This window comes from Astatotilapia calliptera, chromosome 15 (assembly GCF_900246225.1).
Source record: "Astatotilapia calliptera chromosome 15, fAstCal1.2, whole genome shotgun sequence".
NCBI classification, from domain to species: Eukaryota; Metazoa; Chordata; class Actinopteri; order Cichliformes; family Cichlidae; genus Astatotilapia; species Astatotilapia calliptera.
This window is the reverse complement of record NC_039316.1, coordinates 21,294,994-21,305,983: the sequence shown is the minus strand read 5'-3', so window position 1 is coordinate 21,305,983 and position 10,990 is coordinate 21,294,994. Positions and strand designations below refer to the sequence as shown.

At 40.8% G+C, this 10,990-nt stretch overlaps 1 long non-coding RNA gene across 2 annotated transcripts in view; it reads right to left on the bottom strand.

Annotated features, from left to right (window-relative positions):
* Positions 1-574: 574 nt before the first annotated feature.
* LOC113037166 (uncharacterized) overlaps positions 575-10,990 on the bottom strand; it is a 29,335-nt gene continuing 18,919 nt past the window's right edge. The window contains exons 3-4 of one of the 2 annotated variants that reach the window (XR_003274593.1): positions 1,086-1,169; positions 575-727 (exon numbers count right to left, since the gene is read on the bottom strand). This is a non-coding gene — a long non-coding RNA (uncharacterized LOC113037166). Of the gene's footprint in view, positions 1,170-10,990 lie in introns of both variants that reach the window. The other variant, XR_003274592.1, reaches the window with a different exon arrangement.

Here is a 10,990-nt window from a genome sequence, read left to right as displayed (position 1 = left end):
TGTGTGTGTGTGTGTATACACATTTTTACAAATTAAATAGTAAAAAAATAATAATAATAAAATAAAATAAAAAATAAAAAAAATAATAATAATAAAATATATAAAATATACAGAGTTGAATATGTGCAAAACAAGTGGCATTTATATACAGTATGGAGTGCATAATGTTCCAGTAGTGAAGCTGAGGTGTCTATGACGTGTTCAGCAGTCTGATGGCCTGATGGAAGAAGCTGTCTCTCAGTCTGCTGGTACGGGACCGGATGCTGCAGAACCTCCTTCCTGATGGAAGCAGTCTGAACAGTTTATGGCTGGGGTGACTGGAGTCCTTGATGATCCTCCTCGCTTTCCTCAGCTCAGGTAGGCTGTGGTATTTAAACAATGCTCAGCTGGTACATTCAAGAACTCTACAGCCCATTGCACAGAAACAACAGAGCAGCACTTTCTGAAATACTCAGACCAGCATCTCTGGCACTGACAACTACACAACTTTCTTTGCACCCTTTGAACTTCAGGAGATCTTCTTGATGTCTATATGTGACAATGCATTGAGTTGCTGCCATGTGATTGGCTAATTTAATATTTGTTTCAATGAGCAGTTGGAAAGATATACCTAATGTGTCTGGTGAGTGTGTCCACTAACCTTCTGCTGATGCATGCTGATTGGTCCATTAAGGCTTTACAACAGGACAACTTGCATCTCATATCAACAACAACTGCTGTCAGAGATCTGGTTAAACCACAAGAGAAACGCGTATAAGAAGAAGCTGTTTGTTGTGGTTGAAGGTTAAGAAATCAGCTTCAGCGCTGTGAAGAAGCCCCAACACAAAAGTGTGAGTCTCCTTCACTCTGTATGATGAAGCTGGTCGTTCTCAGAGTGGCACTTTTTGATATTAGAAATGTTTTGGCATGATTGTCTTTCTGCTTCTTCCTCCTCCACCACTTCTTCAGTAGACTCAGAAACTACACTTGCTGATTAGGAGTTAAAGCGTTCTGGAACTTTCAGTTAATGAGTAATTACATCTGATAGGCAGGTTAATGTTACTGTCGTGTGACAGATGGTTGCTCAGTTATAAGAAAGTACTCACATGCCACAGCCTGCTTACTTTCCTCCTCGTCCCTGTGATGCATGCACGGTGCAGACGTAAAGGTCAGGTTATTGAGGTATCACGCTGCAACAGAGGAGTGAACATTAACATATCACCCAACACACAAACTGTTTCCTGCAGTTTGTCACTAAATGTGTTTGTGAGTGAAATGTTGCATCACCCAGGAAACATTCGAGTGCAACACTGAGAATGAGCGGAGGAGCTCGTGTTCAAAGACCGGCACTGCTCAACAAGTGAAAGTCTTTATGCTGCAAACTTATATCTTGCATGTAACGTCCTAATTCACTGTAGAGCAGCGGACCGGTTTTTGTCCGACAATATTTTCATGGACCGGCCTTTAAGGTGTCGCGGATAAATAAAACCAGAACCAAAAAAAAAAGAAGATTAATTCATAACACACAGGAAAAGACCTGAGGAAGCCGAGTTAACGATAAAAAAAATGCTAAAAACCCTGAAAACCACGAATTTCAAACCAGAGCCTGAACTCTCGCCACCCGGTAGCAAACGATTCAGGGACCGGGCCCGGGGTTGGAGAGATCCTCATGATGTTTTTGGGAAAAGTCTTGCAAAAGAAACTGAAATGATTTTGTAAACTTGGAAAACTAAAATTAAATTAAAGAGGAAAAATATTCTTAGTTTAGTATCTATTAGTCTGGTAAAAGGCGTTGAAGGACATTTTCATTTAGACTCAGCTGCTCTAACAAGTTGTTTTTATTGTAACACCTGTACTGAAATTGTTGCCTCTGACATCGGCCTGCATGCAGTAATAATAATTAAACTAATTAGACTTAAACAGAGAAACAAACAGAAACGGGATTAAAACAAAAACATTTTCAAGCAATAAAAACTCAAATAGAAAGAAGAAAATCAAGGCTGTGAACTAAAAACTGAAAACACAAACTATAATAAGTCGGTTACTAGATTACATCAAGAGTTGAATTTGTATTTATGGTAAAGATGCTGACACTCACTCTGGCTCTACAGCTTCTGTCGTGCATAAATCTCACAGAAAATTTGTTTCACCTTGTTGAATCCAGCTGATCACAGCCAGCACACAGAAAAATGGACTGGAGCTCACAACACGAGTCATTCTCTTTCATTTTACTCTTTAATGTAACGTTCCCCCTCACACTGCACTACAACACAATCTTAGGGTCTCACCATCTGCAAGATCGCAGTGCTTGTGGGTGTTAAACCCATTTACACAGTTTACCCCTTCTGGTATGAAGTGATGCCTGCAAAGATAATAACCAAGGTTATCTTAGCTTCAGCTTGAAGACATCACTCTTGACAGTAAGGTGTTAGAACCAGGGGGCATGAAACTTGAAAGACGGTGACATTTACCAAAAGGAGAAGGCTGTATTACAATCACGAAGCCTCGAACGACATCACTCATTTTGTAAATAGGAGGAAAATGTCATCACCATAAAACTGCTCGCCGTGTGTTAGAAGTTACAGGTTTCGCTTTTCTTTTCCCCACTGGTTGGATTTGAGTAACTGGTTAATTTTACGAACAGATCACGACTACGATGATTACGAATGCCACGAACCGTGTACGTTACTACTAGGGGTGCAACGATACACAAAATTCACGGTTCGGTTCGATACTTTGGTGTCACGGTTCGATATTTTTTCGATACAAAAAAATGTTCATGCCTTTTTAATTTGTCATTTATTAAAATTATAAATATATATTTTAACTCAAAAGTACAGTTTTTAAATTTAACCCTAACCCTTGTGCGTGTTTTTTATTTTGACAGCGAATGCGCACCTGCGGACCACTTATGTGCAGCCCTGGTTATTTAGCTCGTCATATTGCAGCCACAGAAATTCTTTTGTCCATGAAACCATAAAGCTGCACTTTCTTTTTGCCTTATAGTCTGATTTGTCATAACTTCTCCGTTTTGTGGTAAGCTTTTCTTTGGCTGTCACTTCTTCACCCTGACCTGTCTTATTTGGCTCAGCAGAACTAAAATATATATCTGTCTGTGAAGGTCATCGTAGTCAAATATATATCCTGCTGCTTTTACACACGACTCACATAAGCTCAGCGATTCTCTGCGCGATCAACCTCTCACATGTTTAAGCTGCGGGAGATTTCACTTGTCATGTTTGCATAGTAAGCTAACGATTAATAAGACGATGTCAGAGGAATTGGTGCACAAATTATCATCACTCACAGATCAGTGCTGTCGCTCTCTATACACAGTTGCACGGATTGCAAAGTGAAAGCAAAAAACAAGCGCAAATTCAAACGTGACTTCAATATGTCACATATTGACAGTGGCTCACCGATGCCAATGACATAATTACCCAGCTACATTTCTGAAAGAATGCAAAAGCATTGACATATATTTTTCCTACAATAGCCCGACGGGCAGGGCAGAGATAGATTTTGGTAGCCCGACTGAAAAAATCGCTAGCTCCAGGACGTCGGGCTAGCGATATTGCGAGCCCTGTATCTGATTGAGGAATCACTCATCTTTGGAAAAGAGAGTTTATTACAGAGAAATGTCTCTTTCCAAAATAAAAGCTATACTATCCGCTTCTTCTGGGCTATATTCTCAGCAGCATATTAAACACATAAGGAGAATCATGTGCTAACAGCTGTCTAAATGACTCGGCTAAAGTTAGTAGCATGCTTGTTGTATTTGTCTTTGCACTAGGATAATGTCGGTGTAAATGTGCAGTCATATTCGTTGTGTTCCCACTAGTGCTTTCAGGTTAATCTCGTTGAAATGACCTTAACGCCACAACACGGCAAATCTCCGTTAACGAGCTACCGCCGATCGCTCCGTGCATGGGGCTAGACGGCTAACACGTTAACGAGCTAACTGCGCTAACACACTAGTTCCCACCCATGTAATTGAGCATTGCATGGCACATCCAACATACTGTTTTACTTTAGTCCATGACTCGCTTACCTTCAGGGTCATACGTCACATGAAAACCAAAATAGTTCCAAACGCCAGATCTGAATGAGAGTGGGGGAGGTTCATGTTGTAAGGAGAGCTTAACTTCTGTCTTGCTAGCTTGCCCTGCGCTCTTCCTTCTGACTATGCTGTCTGTGTTGAGCGCTCAGTCGATCTGCGCTCGACAGTGCAGCCTAGGCGGAGTAGTCGAACGCAGATTCACTGAGCGCTCAACACAGACAGCATCGTCAGAAGGAAAGTTGATAAAATAAATAACAAATGTTGTATTGTTCGATACATATGCGTACCGAACCGAAAGCACTGTATCGAACGGTTCAATATCGATACGAATATTGTTGCACCCCTAGTTACTACTTTCACATAATGGCATTATGAGTTTGGATGTGTCTGTTACGTGTCTGCGTTGCAATTCCACGACTCCACCAATCGAAAGTCAACGCACGAAACAAAACTGGGATTCCTACAAACTGGTGCCGTGTTAAATCCATTATACATACAAACAGAGAGGAAAAATGGATCCGGATGCATCAGCTGCAACACTTCAAATGTCTGTTGTGAATCCATCCGTGTCACAGGGGTAAATATAAAAGCTAAATCAGTCTCTTTTAAAAGTTTTGAATGTTGTCAACACGAGCCCGCGAGCATCACAACTACTGCAAAGCAGCATCCTGGGAATTAACCTTCCTTCTCGGTGGTCTCCGTGGTGGTCTTTTTCTTTGCTTCATTATAACTTACAGCCACCAGTCACTCTTCAAACGAATCTTAAAGCAGCCTCTGCCTGTGGTGATACTATTTTAAACTCTGCTGTCTCTGAGGAGCGAGCATCATTTACAGGAGCTGCGAGAATGAGACCAACACGGGACATTTCCCTGTCCAGCGTCAGACGCATGTATGTGAGAACAACCTGTCAAGCTGACGCACGCCATTTCCTCTTCTGTGAGTCGGCCAAATATTCCTTTTCTCCCACAGACACAGGACACTCAGCAAAAAGCAGGACATATCTGTGATCAGAGATTTGTGACAAGGTGTCTCAGTACCAGGAAATATTTAAATATGCATCATTTACGAAAGCATGTCTTTTAGAAGTTTTTAAAAAGAAGAAGTTAGAAATATAAAATTAGACACATAAAGAAAAAGATGATTGCATAAGATGATCACAGGCCGATTTTCACTGATTGGATACTTTTACTGTGGGAAAATGAATTTTGATGGATGGATGTAACACTCAGAGGTATCAAAACAGAAAAGCTGCCAGACAAAGGCAGAAATGTGATTCTGGGCAAAGGTGCCAAATAGGAAGTGTTAAAAAAGACCCCAGCTAGTTAAGACAACGAAAACATGCTAATGTCATCACGACTGCAGCGGCGCTCAACAGGGAGTATGAAATGTGGGGGACAGGATTTGGAAGGCTCGTTGAAAAGGTGTTGCCTTCATGGAACATGATTTCCCAGTGAAAAGAGTTATTAGCACGTCAGAAAGAATTACATTACTGCCAAGGTGCTTCTCACCAATGAATTAGTAACTCACCTTCAGTTTTATATCCCATTTGCATTTCACATGGAATCCGTAGCCTAACTAATAGTCTCATTTAAAACATGTCATCTTAAATACTTTATGCAGTTTCTTCTCAGCGGTTCGAGACACGCAGCAAGCGTGTGGATCCAGTGTTCTCTGCTGTTTTATTACACGGTTCCTGCTGTTCAGGTAAAACGGGGCATCTGCCAAAAGTGATGCAGCTCTGCAATTTTATGGTAATTATCAAGCATTTTAGAGCAAAGCATCACTCTTCAAAGACGTCTTCACTTCACACATATTACTGTTTTTTTTAATTTAGCAATTTCTCTAGATTTGCCATTGGCAGGCTTGTTTTCATGGAATGTGTTGGTATGGGACATACCCAACACCCCACACCTGTCGAGGGTTCTCGTAAACAAGAGCGAAGCTGAAAGGTGATTGGACAGGAACCCTTCCTGGATAAAGCAATCGGACAAACCAGGCCACTGCCCCGGGGCCCTGGGACTCCAGGGGCTGCAGCAGAGTTATTGTATGTCCACTCCTTGGTGCCAAAACCATGAATATTGTCCTTGGCAATCACTAGAGGACACCATGCTGAGTCCTCATTTTAAATCATCATCATTTAAAATGGATCCTGTTTTATTTTCTTTTTTAAAAAAAGGTCATAAAAGTCTTTAAGGCAGTGAAGACGTTGCCCAGCCCACTCAGAGATCCTGGTAATTGTTTTATTCATTTTTGCCATTGGGGAACTACGGCAACATTACATAGTGATCCAAGATAGACACTGGGGGTAGTGATGTGTGCTTGGCTGCTGATCACTTACTATTTTACATTGAAAAGATTTGTAATTGCCCAATATTGAAATGAAATAGTGCAGCATATGGATAATACTCCTATGAGAAATGTGAAACATTAGCATCATAATTTTGCACATGTAACCTGAACCTTATTATTATTATTATTATTTTATTTTTTTACTATTTAATTTGTAAAAATGTGTATACACACACACACACACACACACACACACACACACACACACACACACACGTAGGAAAATATTTAGTATACACATCCAGAAATGCATACACTATTATATATTGTACATATATTTATTAGTTTCAGATTAGCCATTCTTGTATTTTGCTTGTTTGTGTTGTTGTGTTTGCACATCTCTGTTGCTTGTGGGGCTCGCACACAAGAATTTCACTCGCATGTGCTGTGCCAGTGTGCCTGCACATACAACAACAACAACAACAATCTTTATTTATAGAGCACATTTAAAAGCCTTGGGCATACCAAAGTGCTTTACATAAAACAATAAAAGGTTCAAACATTGATAAAGGATAAATAAAAATAACGAGTTATGTTCATAGATAAAAGCTACCAATAAGAATGACTACAGCACATGGGTAATAGCAAGATAAAAGCTGTACCACCATAATAAAAGACACCAATAGAAAGATAGGAGGGAATTAATACAAGAGGTCAATAGGTCACAGCAACCAAACAAACAAACAAACAAACCAGCAATTAAAAGGTGGAGAAGGGAACAGTGTTCATATTTGTTTGTACACCTGAGGCCTGCACCGAAGGACCGGTGCTACTTTGATAAAATGCACTTTATCAGAGTGGTTGCTGCAGAGGACCCGGTGAGTTCTAAGAGCTTATTTCTCTGTAGAAAGGACAGAGTGAAAGCTTCAACTCCTGCACCCACTCCTGTTTGGATTAGTGATGTTATTCTCGGTCTCCCCTTATCTCTGATTACATTTTTATCAATAGCTAAAAGCATAAGGGGAGTAGCTAATAATAAAGGAGCCGTGCTGAATTTTATTAAATGAAGGAAATGAATCATGGCCAGCAGCTCTTATTTATGCTGTTTCCCTACAAATAAAAAAATCATACTCATTCTTAGGGGTGCAACGATATTCGTATCGATATTGAACCATTCGATACAGTGCTTTCGGTTCGGTACGCATATGTATCGAACAATACAAAATTTGTAATTTATTTTATCAACTTTCCTTCTGACGATGCTGTCTGTGTTGAGCGCTCAGTGAATCTGCGTTCGACTACTCCGCCTAGGGTCGACAGTGCAGCCTAGGCGGAGTAGTCGAACACAGATTCACTGAGCGCTCAACACAGACAGCATCGTCAGAAGGAAGAGCGCAGGGCAAGCTAGCGAGACAGAAGTTAAGCTCTCCTTACAACATGGACCTCCCCCACTCTCATTCAGATCTGGCGTTTGGAACTATTTTGGTTTTCATGTGACGTATGACCCTGAAGGTAAGTGCGTCATGGACTAAAGTAAAACAGTATGTTGGATGTGCCACGCAATGCTCAATTACATTGGTGGGAACTAGTGTGTTAGCGTAGTTAGCTCGTTAACGTGTTGGCCGTCTAGCCCCACGCACGGGGCGATCGGCGGTAGCTCGTTAACGGAGATTTGCCGTGTTGTGGCGTTAAGGTCATTTCAACGAGATTAACCTGAAAGCACTAGTGGGAACACAACGAATATGACTGCACATTTACACCGACATCATCCTAGTGCAAAGACAAGGGAACAAAAACAAGCAAGCATGCTACTAACTTTAGCCGAGTCACTTAGACAGCTGTTTAATATGCTGCTGAGAATATAGCCCAGAAGAAGCGGATAGTATAGCTTTTATTTTGGAAAGAGCCATTTCTCTGTAATAAACTCTCTTTTCCAAAGATGAGTGATTCCTCAATCAGATACAGGGCTCGCAATATCGCTAGCCCGACGTCCCGGAGCTAGCGATTTTTTCAGTCGGGCTACCAAAATCTCTCTCTGCCCTGCCCGTCGGGCTATTGTAGGAAGAAAAAATATATGTCAATGCTTTTGCATTCTTTCAGAAATGTAGCTGGGTAATTATGTCATTGGCATCGGTGAGCCACTGTCAATATGTGACATATTGAAGTCGCGTTTGAATTTTGTTTTTTTGCTTTCACTTTGCAATCGTGCAAACTGTGTATAGAGAGCGACAGCACTGATCTGTGAGTGATGATAATTTGTGCACCAATTCTTCTGACATCGTCTTATTAATTGTTAGCTTACTATGCAAACATGACAAGTGAAATCTCCCGCAGCTTAAACATGTGAGAGGTTGATCGCGCAGAGAATCGCTGAGCTTATGTGAGTGCATGTGTAAAAGCAGCAGGATATATATTTGACTACGATGACCTTCACAGACAGATATATATTTTAGTTCTGCTGAGCCAAATAAGACAGGTCAGGGTGAAGAAGTGACAGCCAAAGAAAAGCTTACCACAAAACGGAGAAGTTATGACAAATCAGACTATAAGGCAAAAAGAAAGTGCAGCTTTATGGTTTCATGGACAAAAGAATTTCTGTGGCTGCAACATGACGAGCTAAATAACCAGGGCTGCACATAAGTGGTCCGCAGGTGCGCATTCGCTGTCAAAATAAAAAACACGCACAAGGGTTAGGGTTAAATTTAAAAACTGTACTTTTGAGTTAAAATATATATTTATAATTTTAATAAATGACAAATTAAAAATGCATGAACATTTTTTTTGTATCGAAAAAATATCGAACCGTGACACCAAAGTATCGAACCGAACCGAACCGTGAATTTTGTGTATCGTTGCACCCCTACTCATTCTGCAGTGGCTCTTTGTCCTTGCCCCCACGGTTTTCATCAAGTAGCAACCTCTGAGGCTGGAAAATAAAAATGTTCCTCAGATGGCCTCTTGAGCCTGGTTACAAACACACTCTCACTAATGCTTAAATGCCCAACTTTAGGAGGAAATTAACATCTTTTGAGCCTGGTTACAAAAAGCAAACAGCGTGTGTGTCTATCCGATTGTTCAGTCTGACGTCACTAGCTGTGTCTGGGCCTAAACTCTGCTGCAGGTCCATATATCAAACGATCACTGTGGCATTACTGAGAGTTGAAAACTGTCTAAAGTCTTTCATCTTTAATAAAATGATCAGCGTTCTGCTCTACCAGGTGTAACAATTGAGTTTAACATCCAGGCATCCATGAAAACGGAATTTATGACATTTAACGGAGTTAGAAGTTAGCAGGGAGTTAGCTCGCTAGCTTCTATCTAAATACAATATAGCATGTCCTGACTGCGGGGTTTTGGAAACAAATTAAAACGTACAACTCTGTTATCACTTCCAACATAAATGAAGACAGAAAACTAAACAGCAGTGACGTTTGTAGGGTTACTGAAGTTGGGCTAGCTGGTATATAATGATGTGCTACGTGACCGCTAGCGACACAGCTATGTTAGCATAATATAAACAAGCTAACTTTTTTCCACTGGATAAAAGTTAACGTGAGTGTTCTCGGTGGTCAGGAACAAATGTAATCGCATGGCAGGATGCTGTAAAAGGACCAAACTTCAGCCAGGAGAACAACTGAGATAATCCATCCACAATACGAGGTTAGTCATTCATATACTGCTGCATGGGCTGGGCTGTAGTTACATCCTAAGGTTTTAAAAGCTGAGCTTAAATAAATGATTAGCGGTAATAAAAGCCGAGGGAGGTCAACAGTGATCACTGACTGTTTTAGGAGCTTTTTGAGATTAAATAGAAGAAAATACAAAATATTAAACATGTTAACAACACAAAAGCCATATTAAACGCAGACTACTTTAGGCCCGGAAGTAGGATTCGTCACGTCATCACTTAACAACCGGATAGCTAATTGTTGCTGTCAGCGGCTGATTTGATGACTCATCTGTAGTTTTTAACCAGAAGAGGGATTTCTCAGCAAGCTAGCTGTGCTGGTCCACTCAGGCCATCAGGGTTGGGGCGGGGCTTAGTGTTACAGGGCTACAGCTATGCTTAGAATAAACAGGTTAGGGTTTGCTACGTGGTGTAACTATGACGATACAAAACTATAATCTCACAATCAGTGTTGGGAAGGTTACTTTTAAAATGAATCCCACTACAGATTACAGATTACATGCCCCAAAAATGTATTTTGTAACGTATTCTGTTACGTTACTCAATGAGAGTAACTATTCTGAATACTTTGGATTACTTAATATATTATCATGCTTTTTACAACCACATGAATGTCCTATTGCTGTGTGATTTATTACTATTACTGAAGGTTACTCTCCACACCAACACCAACTAGATGTTTAAATCTTGATATAAATGAGTAACAGTAGGTGGACATTAGGTAAGGCTGCACTTTTTGCAGTGATCTCGTGTAGAAAACTATTCCACGCGTATATAAAACAGGTCCGCGGCTCTGAACCGTAGTAAAGGGACCTCTGGCTAATACGTCGGGTTCGTGTCGGCTCGTAGCTGAAAACTAGCTTTGCTTTGTTGTCTGGGTCAACTTTGCTAGCAGAGACAGAGAGAGGCGTTGAAAGGCTGCTTATTGAAAGGCCAGCTCTGTTCTAGGATGCCCTCTGGACCCAGTGGAGGTG